Source organism: Mustela erminea, chromosome 18 (assembly GCF_009829155.1).
Source record: "Mustela erminea isolate mMusErm1 chromosome 18, mMusErm1.Pri, whole genome shotgun sequence".
Classification (NCBI taxonomy): domain Eukaryota; kingdom Metazoa; phylum Chordata; class Mammalia; order Carnivora; family Mustelidae; genus Mustela; species Mustela erminea.
In genome coordinates this window covers 13,567,314-13,581,059 of record NC_045631.1, presented here as the reverse complement: position 1 = coordinate 13,581,059, position 13,746 = coordinate 13,567,314, and the positions used below count along the sequence as shown (strand labels likewise).

The 13,746-nt window shown below is 50.2% G+C and overlaps 1 protein-coding gene across 5 annotated transcripts in view; it reads right to left on the bottom strand.

Moving 5' to 3' along the window:
* Positions 1–13,746, bottom strand: part of EPN2 (epsin 2) — an 82,801-nt gene that overhangs the window by 63,842 nt on the left and 5,213 nt on the right. The window lies entirely within an intron of this gene.

Below are 13,746 nucleotides of genomic sequence, written 5' to 3'. Positions count from 1 at the left end.
GAAAGGTCACATAATGTATAATCCCATTTATACGAAATGTCCAGAACAGGCCCACCCACACAGACAGGAAGGAGACCAGAGACTGACGGAAGGGGGAGAGGGGATGACTGCTTAATGGATATGAGGTGTTTTGGAGAGTGATGAAATGTAAAATACAACTGTGCGGGATGGTTGTACAACTCTGAATACACAAAAAACTACTGAACTGTATATTTCAAACAAGTGAACTTTACTGCATGGTATATAAGTTGTGTATCAAAGCCATTAACCAATAACAGAGAATCAGACAGGGTGCTTCCATCAGCCTGGGCCCGTGAACGACTACGATGACCAAACATGCCGGACACGCAGCAGGAGGACAAGTAAGGCCACAGACACGTGAGGGGCTGCTTATTTTCACAGCATCAAGTGGCCCATCCCCATGCAGACTTCAAATGCTTCTACACTATTTTATGTTCATGTTGAAAATGTGTCTGTGGTCAATTAATTTAAAAATCATGGAAGGAAGCCAGGGTCGTGGTTCTGTCCCAACAGAGACCAGACTCTGTCCCAAGGCCACAGTCTGAATCCTTAAACACAGGAGATGGGGTGGGAAGGAAGTGCTTGAAAAAGTCTGGCTAGACTGAAATTAATTCCTAGCCTGAGAAATTTTTACAACTCACAACACAACAAACTCATCTTCCGAAAACCAAAAGAGCTCACAGAAACGAAGAAATAAACAACCAATACCCCATCTCAAGATGGGAAAAGAACTGTCCACGCAAAAATAGAAATGGTCTTTAAACACTTCAGAAAAATGTAAATTAAAACTACATTGAGCAGAAGCAGTTGGGTTCTTGTATATCAAAATAGCAAAACACCAAAAAGGAAGTTGAAAGGACCCCACTCCTACTATCAAAGCCACTGTCAAGCCTTCCTGACACCCTGTAACCGTGCACCTTCCACCAAGTGGAAAATGAACTCCAAGCAGCAAACAAAACAAACAAACAAAAAAACAAACAAACAAAAATAAACCACATGGAGTTACTTTGGACACCCGTCAGGTTGGCAAAAATCCAAACATCTGACTATACGTTCTCTTGGCGAGGCTGTGGGGAAACGGGCACTCACAGTTGCTGATGCAGTATAACGGCAGCCAGCCCTGCAGAGGGCAAGCGGGCAAAATCAATCAAACTACAAACGTGTTTACCCGCCCCCGCCCCAGCGATGTCCCAGGGACCTGACCCTTAGGTCCACCTACAGGTGCCCGAAAGGATGCAGGTAATATAACTGGGTGTAGGCGCGTGAATGCCACTGCAGAAGGGATGGGACAGAAAACAAAGTAAAACAAGGGAAATGACTCTTGTTCCTCCAAGAAAAGGGAATACTACATAGCTCAAAGAGAATGACGATGACTCTCCAAGTACTGACGTAGAAAAGTCTCCAGGCTACAGTGGTCGGTCAAAGAGCAAGGTGTAGAGGCTAGGTGCGGGAACAAAAAGGGAGAAGGAAGGATATAAGTCTGTAAATTTGTGTTTGTCTTATTTGTGTAAAGGAACACTAGAAGGATACTGAAACTACTGAAAGGGGTTTTCTATTAAGGAGAAAGGAGGTGGGGAACAAGGCAGATGACATCAGAGGAGAAGGACATGATCTCTCAAAGTATACTTTTGTATCTTTTTATTTTAGACCTATGTCAATGTGTGGCCTATTCCAAAAAACATAAAAAGAAAATGAAACAAAAACAAAAAAAAAGTAAGGGGCGCCTGGGTGGCTCAGTGGGTTAAGCCTCTGCCTTCAGCTCAGGTCGTGATCTCAGGGTCCTGGGATTGGGCTCCGCATCGGGCTCTCTACTCGGCAGGGAGCCTGCTTCCCCCTCTCTCTCTGCCTGCCTCTCTGCCTACTTGTGATCTCTCTGTGTGTCAAATAAATAAATAAAATCTTTAAAAAAAAAAAAAAGTAAGCCCTATCCTCATTAAAACAATATCAAAGCCCTTGGCCAGCAGGTCCCAGATGCCGGTGGCCTCAGCAGGACAGGAGTAAGCGTCACCTGGGCCCTCCATTCCTCTGCTGACCCACCTGTGAGAGCCCCCACGACCCCGGGAAAGCTCAAGGGCAGGCACCAGCAGCCAGCCCTGCCACAGTCTCTGCCAGGCTCTGCAGGTTTCACACCTGGAAGGCTGCAAATGGCCTATGGTGGTCTTTCCCAACTGTCCACACCCCTTTCCAACCTGTACTCTCCCCTGCACTGCCCAGAGATCCGTGCACCCCCATCCCCACCCTCCCATCCCTACTCACCCCTCTTACCCCTCACCCCCACTCCACCCCATGCCCGGCCCCGAACAGGTCTCTCTCTGATCAGCAGGGGCAAAGGGAAGGGAGGGAAGAACAAGAAACCACAAGCCCCCCCAACCTGAGCAGCAAGAGAGTCCCCAGCACCAGCGACCAGCCAGGCAGCAGCAGAGTATTGGGGCATGTGGGTCGATCAGACACAAGTCCTGTCTGCCAAGACGGCACATGACATAGCCCATGGGGAGCAGGAAACACAGCTGATACCTTATGGTGGAAGCCCAAAGGGTACAGACCAGGTGTGGACTGGGCAAGGGGGTGATCAAGGTGGGCGAGTGGCCCACAGAGCACACTCCAAGCAAAACAAGTGGCTCGGTCCCCAGCGCGGCAAGCAGAGAGAGGACAGCGGTGAGGTGAGGCCAGGAGAGACTCTTCCTCCAGGCCCTCCAGGGCAAGAGGCATCCCGCCCTCCAGACCCACCAGAGAGTGCAAGCTCCCCAGGAGGCAGCCCTCCCCCCTGCCCATCTCTCTCTCTCTCTCTCTCTCTCTCTCTCCCTCTCTCGGTCCCTGGAGAACTAAGGGGGGAAAGCTGAAAACAAAAGCTGCAAGTGAGGACAGGCTTTGGCCCTCAAAGGGGTGATACTCATTGGCCTGGAAATTTCTCTCTGAAGTGACTCAGTGCTCAAAAGATGCCAAGTGAAGGAGGTAGTGCGTTCTCTCATCTTCAACAGAAGCAGCAGCAAAACCGTGTTTCCACACGACCTCCCGGAAGGAGCACGACCTTAGGCTGACTGATTTAAATGATATTTCCATGAGCCTCACAGGGCAGTTTTTTTAGAAATCTCATTTCTGAGGCCTCAATTTGGAAGCCAGTGGGTTACAAAATGAGTTTTTTCTCTTAAAGAAGACATTTCCCCTTTTCAAATTTTAAATGGATTTCCTTCTTCCAATTTGAAAAGAACAAAAACAAAGACCTTGATAATAACTTTTAAGTTTCTATCAAAAAGATTTCTTAAATATTCACCAGTCGGTAGTGTGACACAGCACCCAAATGCAAACTCAAAGTGGCGAGTCCATCCCATGCCACCCCCCCGGCCACCAGGCCCCCAGCCGGATGCAGCACAGAGCAAGGGCCTGCCCTCCTCCCGGGACAGGCAGCCTTGTGGGAGAGCTGACCTCTTTCATGGGGGATGGCTCAGGAACAGGGCAGGTGTGCGTCACAGCGGTGGGCAGAGAAATCAGGGGCCTTCCCCCAGTGCGGCAGACCTGCTCATGAAACCCTTCCGGTGTCCCCATGTGATGCCAGTGCTGAGGGCCCCAGAAGGAAATGACCGTCACTGACAGGTCACGGGTCTCCCTGAAGTGAGCGAGATGACCACGACCTAGACCAGCTCTCTGGACTGGATCAGAGTGAGCTGGTGAACCTCAGGCAAACACATTTCCTAAGGAACTAGCCTGTGGCCTCTTCTGGGGGCTTCCTTTTTTTTTTTTTTTTTTTTTTAAGATTTATTTATTTATTTGACAGAGAGAGAAACAGTGAGAGAAGGAACACAACCTGGGGGAGTGGGAGAGCGAGAAGCAGACTCTGCACTGAGATGGGAGCCTGATGTGGGGCTCGATCCCAGGACCCTGGGATCATGACCTGAGCCGAAGGCAGATGCTTAACCATCTGAGCCACCCAGGCACCCTATCTCTTCTGGGGACCTCTGAAGACAGCGGCAATCAACTGTGTGGGAGGAACAGGCTGATGCCCACCTCAGCAACATATTATGGGCTCAGCATCACCAAAGGGAAAAGTCACATCCAGCGAACAAAAGTGCTGCTGGCTTGACCGCTGCTCTTACCTAAGAACAGAAGACGACGTTTGGGCATCAGATTAGGTATGGCTTAGTCTACTCTCTAATGTACATCAGAGATGGGGAAACTGAGGCCCAGAGAGGCCAGTGTGCCTCTCCAGAAGTCTCTGAAATGCACGCAGTGCTAGAGGTCCTTGGTTCCCCTGTCTAGCTCTGAAGTCATCCTCCCGGCTGACCGCTTCCCCTCCATGCTTCCCCATCTGAGCACCATCACCAACAACCCCGCCCGCCCTCACCCACAGCCACCTGGTTAATCAACCTCTCCAGCCAGCAAAGCAGAGTTCCCTCTCGGCCTCCTGACACCTCTGGGAGCTGCAGACCCCGCTGCCCCCAGCAACAGAGGAGGAGACAAACCACAGGAAGTGCTGACCTCTTCCTACCAAGGTCGTTCAAGGGAAAGCTCTGTACCATTCTGGTGATGGTTGCACAGACTGTCAAGACCCCTGGGTACTAAACAAACCAATGATTTAGAGAAAACAAACCTAGCTACTAACAGCAACTGCAGTGACAAGGCCACAGGTCAAGTTTGAGTCTGATCCTTCCTACTTCCAAATTTTCTTCGATGACCATTAAAAGAGGCACCATAAATATTCTCCAAGACTCAGGATAAAAAAGAAAATCAACCTGGAAATATCGTATTACAGACAGTCTATTTTGGTAGAGCAGACTGAAATACAAATCAAAATTAAGCACGAACTAGGTCCCAAGCATGGGATGTGGGTCCTGAATGGCCCAAAAGACCTGGTTAAAAAGCCGTACCCCCTAGGCAGGCCTGAGATCTTCAGAGTCAAATCCCCATGGCTCCTCCCCAACCCTGGTCCAAGAGTGAGGGCCTCTGCGGTTCTGGAGAGAAGTCCCTAGGAGCTGTCCCACTGGTTCCACTGGCAGGAAAACCACTGGACACCACATAATCCTCTTTACCCAGCATCTCTGAGCTTAAACCACCTTACTCTGGGGAAGGCTGTCCTCCCACATTCCTTCCTTGTCTATTTACCCCCCCTCCCTTGTTTGCTAAACAGATATGAAATGGCCTTAAGTAGCGGGTTCCCAACCTACATGTGTGAATCTCTGGGGAGCTTTGGAAACATACTTGGGCTCAGGTCCCCTCCCAGAACAATTAAAACAGAAGGTGGTGGGGCACGAACATTGGCATTTAAAAAAAATAAAAAATTTTAAAAAAGGCAGCTCCCCAGGCGATTCCGACAAAGCATAGGAGCCAAGCAGAAAACCACTGGCTTAGAGAAGCCCAGAGGACAATGAAAAGCACCTCAACAAAGAAATCCAGGCAACGAGGAAAGGAGGGGGTGCTGGGTTAGAACCCAAAGTACAGGCCACACCGGAGCTAGCATGGACTGACTTTGAGCTGAGCTTCCTGATGGCCAAAGCAAAGAGGGTTCTCTGTCCACAAGCAAGAAATAAAGCAGATTCACAGAAGTTCTTCCTTGCCCTGGGGCCTGAGATGAACGCCTCCCTGATACCCCCTGAAGGAGGACACACACCGTGTTGCAACGAGAGCATATGCCACTTCTCACCCCACAGGGCAGCCTTCGGAAGGGTGCCCACCGGTCCGCAATGGGTGTATCCTGGGCTGTCCTTGAAATCCATGCTAGAAATAAAAGCCTACCCGAAATCAAGGTCCACACATACAATATGCCACCAAGTTCACGCTGTCTTCCTGACCACGACATACCTAGCCTGCTCCCCTGAACACCAGCGCCTTGTCATGACAACAGAAGGGCACAGACGCCATTTACTGAAGTAGAGAAATAAAGGAAGTGACTCATGAAAACACCAAGAACACTGAGACTGTCCCCATAATGCAGGAGCGGAAAGAGTCAAGCATTTCCCTCAATGCCAATGCAGAGAAAGGCCACTGCTCACCCTCAGACCCACTGTTGGTATCTCTCAGCTCTCAGAGCTCCCAAGACTGGCAGCCGGTAAGCAGGCCTCACGGCCACCAAAACCAAAAAATAACAGAGGCCTCCGAGTCCCTTACACATAGTATACTTTGCTGTTATGTATGATATACCTCGGGAAGAAGTTCTCTATATATGTGTTAAAATCAAAGGATTCAGGAAGTGACCACCCTCCTACCCCTTATTCGTGACATTTTCTTTTTGGTCCGTGCACTGCATCACCACGTTTCAAAGTGGGCACTGACAAGTTACAGCGGTGACTACTCACAATCGCCAAAGGCAGAAACAAACCCAGTGTCCATCAGCGGACAGGCAGATGCACTGCGGTCGAGCTACACAATGGAATACTATTCAGCTATAAAAAGGAATGACACACGTGACCCCAGGGCTGAACCCGGAAAACACTGCTAAGTGACAGAAGCCAGACACAGACGGTCACATATGGAGGACGCCATGCATGTGAAACGCCCAGCGCAGGCAAATCCTAGGGACAGAAAGCAGATCAGTCCTTTTCAGGGGCTGGGAGATGGGAGGATCAGGAGCAACTGCTTAATGGGTACGGGTTTCCTTCCGGGGTGATGAAAAAAGTCTGTCAACGACACTGTGGTAATCACTGCCCAACAGCGTAAATATACTTAATGCCCCTTCTTAACGCTTTGAAATGGCTACCAGGGTAAATTTTGTGTCACATGTATTTTACAATAAAAAAATTAAAATGGGAAAATGCTTCATTGGTCTGGTGGCTCAGTCAGTTAAGCATCCAACCCTTGATTTCGGCTCAGGTCATGTTCTCAGGGTTGTGGGATCGAGCCCCACATTGGACTCCATGCTCAGCACAGAGTCTGCTTAGGATTCTCTCTCTCCCTCACCCTCTGCCCCAACCCTGTGCTGCGCGTGCCCATTCCCTTGCTCTCTCAAATAGATAAATAAAATCTTTTTTTTTTTAAATCATTGTTTTGCCCCAATAGAAGTGCTAAAAAAAACTCAACCCACATTAAGATTTTGTATAAAGATGCATCACTGGGGCGCCTGGGTGGCTCAGTTGTTAAGTGGCTGCCTTTGGCTCATGTCATGATCCCAGGGTCCTAGGATCAAGCCCCACATCGGGCACCATGCTCAGCGAGAAGCCTGCTTCTCCCTCTGACACTCCCCCTGCTTGTGTTCCCTCTCTTGCTGTCTCTCTCTCTGCCAAATAAATAAATAAAATCTTTTTTAAAGAGTGCATCATTATTCCACATGTGCAGAAAGTCAGCTTCAATCCCAGAGCATTCAAAAATCAAAATTAGGATGGCAGGTGATCAGTCTTCTCTTAAAAACAAGTTTCCAAAGAGCCCATATCTGCTTGCGATGTGTATCAAAGCACTTATCCGTGATGTAAGTCTGGGATTTGCTTTGGAAATAATCAAAGAGGGGGGAGGGGGCAGGATCCTAGATGAGCACACTCAGATATTCTATACTTATATGATTGAAATTCTCCATAATGGTAAGTTGTGCTTTGTTTTCAAGCAATTCCTGAATCTTTCATATTCTGGATAATGCTCTGCAGAGGTAAAAAGAACTAAATGCTCCAAGGCTGTCAAGTTCTGGTGGCTCTACCTGGGGCCCTCCCCCTGTGCCCTACAGTTTACGGTCACCAGGGCAGGCCCATCCACAAGAGGCCACACACAGGGCTCCCTGGTAAAGAACCAGAGCCCCAGTTCCCACTGCCAGGCAGCAACACATGGACTCATCTGACCTAGTCCTTCACCCTGCAAATCGATACATTATCTAGACCTCCAAGATACCTGCCCCGAATTCAGCTATCAGCTAGGGTCAGGAAACAGGGAAATCTTTCACTGGAATGCCTTTAACAGAGCTATGGAACCCCCACCGCTGCAGACAGAGCTCGCCTCCCTGCACCAAGGAAGCAGGATGCTGCCAGGCTCTCATCTCATCTCAGGATGCTACAACAGGAGGCTAAAATTTCAACTGCCTATCCACTTGCTTCTCCTCCTTCTCCTTCGTCTTCCAGAAATAGATGAGGGGTGGGAGGCCAGGCAGGTATCCCTCCCCCCCACCTTGTTGTCTTCCCAGTATCTAGGAAAGTGCGTGGCCTGTAGTAGGTGCTCGACTAAATGTTGTCCGATCCTGACTTCTGATGGATACTGTTCTAAAGATGCATCATAAAGACTAGCTATTCACAAATGCCAGTGCAAGACATCAAATGGAAGGCACCAGAATGTACCAGTGTTGGGTGCCAGCGAGAAGACAGGAGACAAGGGGTTATGGTACAAACGATACCACCGAAAATAGCATCAGAGATGCTCTGGAATGTAGAGCCCTGGGTCACAAAGAGGGGGGCGTGGAGAGAAGGGGTGGCTGTGTGCCAGGCAGAGGAGGGTGCGAGGCGAACATCTAAAGCAGGGAGGGCAAGGAGGAAGGCATCAAACAGGGAGGCTGTCGAGCTCTACCACCCTGAACCCAAGACGCGTCCATGACCAATGCTGTGTAAGGCCCTGGTCTCCAGAGCAGGGCCCAGGGAATGAAGGGAAATGAGGAGGCATCATGGGAGGGGTAGGGGTTGTGGAGAACGGGCACACGAAACCCCATCCAGAGATGGCGCCGACACTGGCGCTGACCCACTGTTGCCAGGCAACCGTGCAGGCCCCCGGCTGCCAAGTGTTCTGATTTGTCAATGAATCTCCAAGTCTGGATTGCTATGTAAGATCTCCTGATTTTCATGTTGGTGACTCTGGTAGACAGAATAATGGCCTCCCAAAGATGTCCACATCCTAATCCCAGTTACTCGGCAGAGAGGAATTAAGATAGCTGACGGGATTAAGGTTTCTAATCAGCCGACCTCAAAACAGGGACAGGAGCCCGGATTATCCAGTGGGCCCAATGTAATGGCAAGGATCCTTAAAAGCAGAAGCGGGAGGCAGATGTCAATGTCAGAGTGATGCGGTATGAGGACAGGACCAGCTACTGCTGGCTTTGTAGACAAAAGGGGCCATGAATCAAGGAACGTGGACACCCTGTAAAAGCTGGAAAAGGCAAGGAAACAGATCTTCTCCTAAAGCCTCCGAGAAGGAACACAGTCCAGGCTACACCATGATTTTACCCCCGTGAGGCCTGTGTTGGAAGTTTAACTCGCAGGACAACCATTTTAAGCCACTGCATTTGTGATCATTTGTTATAGCACCCATGGGAAACTAATACAACAACCAAATTTCATTTTTAAAAAAAGGACAGTACAGCCCCAACAAAACACATCTGTGGGCTGAATGGGGCCCACGGACGACTTCGTCTAGTCTACTCCAAGGAAGAGTTGAAGGCTGGGCATCTCCTGGGTACTTAGCACAGTGCCTGGCCCAGGAGCTCTCTGACACGCATCCCAGGGTTAACCACTAGATCCCTTACCTTCAAACCCACTCACAAAATTCTCCAGGGATTTCTGGAGAAACAGAGCTGCCTGGAGCACCTAGCAGGCTCAGTGGGTAGAGCATGCAACTCTTGCTCTCGGGACCACGAGTTCAAGCCTCATTTGGGCATAAAGCTTCCTCACCAAGAAAAACGAAAAATAAAAGCTGCTTAAGTGTAAGCATCGGGAGCTCCATTCCCAGCAGACCTGCTAGCCATAAGCAATGCAGGCACATGCCCAGACCTCACCTAGGACCTGAGACACTGGCCTACAGTATCATGGACGGGCTGAGAACCCTTCTCAACTCTGCCTTCTCCTGCAAGCATGGAGAAGGGAGGGCTGTGCAGCTCCCTGGGGAAGCCTCCAGAGCCCCCCGCCCCCAGCCAGCCACCCACAGGGCACCCTCTGGCTCAGTGACTCCCCAGCACCGAAAGCAATGAGATCACTTTGGGTTTTTTTTAAACAGCAGAGGAACACTTTTCAAAGGAGCTCTTTTTAGTTTCCCACATTCAGAGCGGCACAGAGCTGCTCTGATCAGAGGCAAAGTGGAGGACCCAGAGCACTGCCCACTCAACCACCGAAAGGTTGTGCGCAAGCCACGGCCAACTCGGCGCACTCAGCACTGGGCAGGTTCTGCCGCATATCCAGCCCTTCCCTCCACCCCACCTGCCCTGCTCAGCCAGGCTAGAGCCACCCTTCAGGCCCTCAGCAGCGCAGTTCTCTGGCCCGGAGGCCTCTCACTGGTGTGCCCCAGAGCTCCCACTTTTCCTTCCTACCTAACGTCTCCTCTGAAGCCTTCTGTGACACCCAGATTCACTCTCGGGGTCTGATACCACTTTTTCCATTCCTCCCTCCCTGGGCTGCCATTACTTTCTCTCCATCAGGAGCAGCTCTCTGCAGAACACGAGCTATTCGGGTCAGGAACAACACAGCTCTTCACAGATGCATTCCCATCCTACGGCGCACAGTACATATGTGCTCAATAAACACTAAAGATGGACTGGACCACAAACTAATTTTTTTCTGGAAACATCCAAGTTATGATATGGTGACATGCATCAGATGCACGGGGTAAAACCTCCCTTCTGATCATCCACGGATAAAGTGAATCTGCCTCAGTTGGGTACTCTGAACCACAACTATCTTTAGGATCAGCAAACAGGTGGGGCCCAATCTTTTCTCCTGCCCTCACCGTGGTTTACAGTCGTGGCTATACACCAGCTCCCGCTAGCAAAGCAGCTCAAAGGCAAACTCCAGCAGCCTGGGGAGTCATCTGTCCCTGGCACGATTCCACCTTCTCTGACACCCCCTCCCTCTTTCCCGCAGCCTGTCCTCAGTTCCTCCACAGTAACTCAGGACCCAGCACCCCACATCTCCTCGCTGCACAGGCTTCTGGCTCCACTGTTCTCCCACCTTCTAATCCCTGACGTTCCCAGAGGCTCCCCTGAGCACACAGTTCATCTTGTCAGCCCACGCAAACCATGAAAATCATCTGGGGCACTTCTAAAAAAACTCCTGGCTCTCCCTCCCGGGTCTGGGGTGGGGCCCCAGCACAAGCATTTTAAAAAAGCTTCTCAGGCCACGTGATCTGCAGGTGCAGCCAAGGAGGAAAACTGCGGGCTTGAAGGCTGTCCCATCCACACTTCCCAGCCAGCGCCAAGGCCTCCAGGGCCCCTGCCTCTCCCCGAAAAGACCAGGGCTCCAGGACCTCCCTTCGCGCTGAAACACACCTGTGTTCTCTCTGGAACTGCGACCCATCCAGTCTCACCAACCTGCCCGGTCAGGCCCTGCCCCAGGGTCCCTCCCCAAACACTTGAACTCCCTACTGCTAACAGCACCAAATCCCGGGGCCGCTGCCTCGTCAGAGTCTACGGCCATCGGCCACCTTAGTCCTCATTGTTCCCAGCGGGCATCCACAGAGCAGAACTGCCTCTGTGAATGTGGGGTGCCCCAACCCACCCCAAGCTCTGCCCCCTGCTGTTCCCTCCTTCTGATATGCCTTCCCATCTGTCTTCTGTACCTGGACCCTGTCCCCTGTCCTCTGAGGTCCACCTCAAATCCCACCTTCTCCCTGATGTCTTCCCTGACCCTTCCAGATTCTTCTCCATTCTCGATGCCCTGACAAAGAATCAAAATCACGGCTCAGCAAACCACCAGCTTCTAATTGTCTCACAAACGTTAACTTTGTCTTCTCAATCGGTGGCAGGAAACATGGCCTTTCATTTACACCCATCATTTTGACTAGAGACCACATGCTGCATATTTTCCAGGCCGACGCCGACCTCAAATATTCTGCTCTAATGTCATGAAATTGTCCTTGACTTGACGCCCATAAGTCTACATCAACTGGACTGCTTCTCATAAAGCGCTATCAAAATTCTTCCCCTTGTCCTGTTTCCCAAATTTTTGGACCCAAGTACAGTCACTGTACCCCAGGATAGCAACGGATATCAAACAGGCACTCATGGAGAGGTTGCTTTCAAGTAAAAATGTGACTTTTCAGGCTGTCACTATTCCTCCACTACGACTTTTGCGGGGAGGGAGGGGAAGGGTGCAAACTCTGAACAGCACAGCTTCTAGCTCTCACGATTTATTCACCTCAGCCTCAAAGAGTTTACAAAACAACAAATTTGAGTCCAAACCTCCCGGGCCTCCGGAGAGCACAGGGCAGGTACTGACACATAGCTGTTTACCATTCCTTGGCTTGGGAGCTGCAGGCCATTTTCAAACCTTGGGAAAGCGATCACACCCCAACCTCCACATACACTGTTAAGACCAGAAAAATCACCCACTTGCTGTAAGTCATATGTTAATTGCCCGCTGAGGAAGGAGACACTTTATATTTTTATTTGTAGAACTTTTTAAGACTATGGAGTTATTCTGCAGGAACCCGATCACGTTTTAACAACCGGCATTAACCAGGAGACTTTTTTTAGTCCTTAATCCCCATGTGTCATGTTTACAGAGCCAATGTGCAGAGCTTTAGGATTACAGAGTAAAAAAGAAATGAGCCCTTTCCTCAGAGCAATTTGGGCAATTATTTTAACACAGTTTTGCAAACACAAAAACCCTTACCAGCCCACACAGACTTCCTCCCAGCCAACCCAGCTGGGGTCCTCCCAGGTTCCTACTGTACGCAACAAGGCAGACACAGGTCTTTGAATTTACTTCCGTGGCCCCGGACAGGGAGGTGAGGGGTTGTCATAGAAACAGCTTCATGAGGCTCCAAAACCGGATGGATAGGTATGAGACTGGCTGGGGGCACAGGAACAAGCCTGACCCCTCCGAACCACAGTCTGTTCATCTGTTGTAAAACGCGTACCTCCCAGGTACAGCGAAGCAGTGGGAGCACCTGGCAGGGCTATAGAGTGAGGGAGAGGAAATAATGTGGTTTTGAATCTGACACAGGTGGCAGCGAATACCAGCTGGGGTAACTTAACTGGCTGTGCGGCCTGAGGCAGGCAGCTGAACCCCTCTGAGCCTTAGTTTTTGCATATGCAAAAAGAGAAACAGTGACCCTGCAGGATGACAGAAATTCAGTATTGTGCATAAGAGGAGTAGCATAGGGCCTGGCACATAGAAGACATTCAAAAACTGTCAGGGCTCTCTCTCTCTCACACACACACACAGGTTTGGTTTTGATGGACAAGCTGATAATTACTATTGGAGGAAAACAATACCCCCCACCAAACTCTAAACACCGAAGAATATTTAATCAATCTGAACCATTGGAGGGAGGAGGAGTGACTTCCATTAACACCAGTGGCCATCCCTAATGGCCCCGTGGGAGTCTCCTGGTGCCCTGCCCATTCTCAGCTGCATTTCTAAAAAGCCTTGACAGTGAACGTCTTGTTGATGTGTGGGAATGATGAACTGGCTTTTCTAACAGAGTCCTAGATTTACTGCCCCTCCGAAGGGCACTGATGTCTTACAGCCCCTTCATGAACGAACACACCCCAACTAACTCACACAGTGATGATGCCTGGGACCACAGTCCCGGTTCTGATCACAGAAGAACAAAAGTGAAAACATCTCTTTGACAAATGAAACTCTCTTCTCAAGAGTCATGCCATCATCTTGTAGGCGATTCAGGCACATTTCAGAGGCAGAAAAGCACTGCTGTGTTTGAGTATCCCAGCAGTCAGGCACCCCCTTCGTATTCAGTCCTCTGGGCCAGGGTCCCCAGATCTGGGTCCAGGGCCAGGAACGTGAGCAGCACCTGGAAACTGGCTGAAAATGTACTTTCTCAGACTTCATCCCAGACCTACTGACTCAGACACTCTGGGGGTGGAGCCCGGCAATGTGT